Consider the following 1,530-nt stretch of genomic DNA (forward strand, 5'->3'; position numbering starts at 1 on the left):
ACATCCTCCAGCTTTGAGAGAGGCTTTGGAATATCAGGAGAGACCCATCAAAGGACTTCCCCGTCCTCTCCAGAGCTGGCCCGAGCTCCTTACCCGGAACTAGAGCAGCCAGCCCGCCCGCTCCTCCCTGTGGCATTTCACCGGCGACTGCCCGGTGGACGCCTCCTGGGGGACCCTCGCAGGGCAAAGGCCACCTAGAGCCTAGTGTTGCCTGGGTGGTTCACTCAGGAGCTGGGGTCCCTGCACTTTATCTTCCTCCGCGCCACCGACTCACCTGTTTGTCTCGCGTCTGGCTCCCCGCCCCCCACACTGAGACTAAGCCAGGCTTGGCTTGTTTACCGCTCATGCAGTAGGTGCTCCCTCAATACCTGCAGAGCAAATAAACACAGGAGGGCGATCCCCTCCCTCTGGCCCTCCTTTCCTCTAACACTCAGACAGTTCTCCCCCAAGAAAGACATTTTAAAATAGCTGCTTGCCGGCTCGCAGCTTCCATTTCTCTGAGGCGGAGGAGCGGGATAGGAGGCGCGGCCGCTCCGAGCACGGCCTGTGGGGGGATGTGCGCGGTCGCGCTGTTGTCTGAGGGGGGAGAGAGAGGGGACATTTATCAGAAACCTATGGCCGTTGGTCCCCTTGGGCCAACGTGGTAGTCCGGGGTGGGGGCACCGTCCCTTTGTGCGCTGGGGCGCCGGGTTCACAGACCCGAATCAGGCCAGCCGCGCCTGGAAGCGCTGCCAGGTAGGCGTGGGCTCGCTGACCACACGGGTCGGGGCAGGGCTATGTGACCCTGCGACCAAGGGGCCCCAGGTCCGGGGACTGGTTTCTCATGAATATAGTGCGGCAGCAGAGAAGCCGAAAGGACGGCTGTGGCCCAGCTCTGCCCTCCGGGATCACTCACTGGGAGGCGCTGGCTGCTGTGTCCTGAGGACGCGCAGGCGGCCTCGGGGAGAGACCCACGTGGGGAGGAACAGCGTCCAGGAGGTGGGTCCTCCAGCCCTAGTCCGGCCTTCGGGTGGCTCCAGCCCCACCGATGTCTGGACTGCAGCCTCGTGGAGACCCTGAGCCAAAGCCACCCAGCTCCACTTTTCCACAATTCCCGACTGTGACACCGTGTTCATTGTTGTTTTAAGTCACTAGATTTGGCTGTCATTTGTCACGTCATTTGTTACGCAGTGACAGGAAACTAATATTCCCCGTATCTGATTCTCCAGCAAATCTCATCGGCGTTCTTTGTAAAATACATCCTGAGCCTGCCCACTTCCGGGGCATCTCTCACCCGGGCTGTTGCCATAGCGGCCTCTCCGGTCTACCTGCTTCCGTTTTTGCCTTTCTACAGTCCAGCCTGAGTCCCGGGGTTAAAATAAAACTCTGACCGTGTTCGTCCATTGCTCACACCTTCCCATGGCTCTCTACCTTACACAGAGTGAAAGCCAAAGTCTCGAAGGCCCTACCTAATCCAGCCTAATTTTACCTTTTCGGCTTCATTTTCTACAACTCTCCTCATTGCTCATTCCATTCCAGCCACGCTGGCCT

This window comes from Pteropus vampyrus, unplaced genomic scaffold, assembly GCF_000151845.1.
Source record: "Pteropus vampyrus isolate Shadow unplaced genomic scaffold, Pvam_2.0 Scaffold145, whole genome shotgun sequence".
Lineage (NCBI taxonomy): Eukaryota > Metazoa > Chordata > Mammalia > Chiroptera > Pteropodidae > Pteropus > Pteropus vampyrus.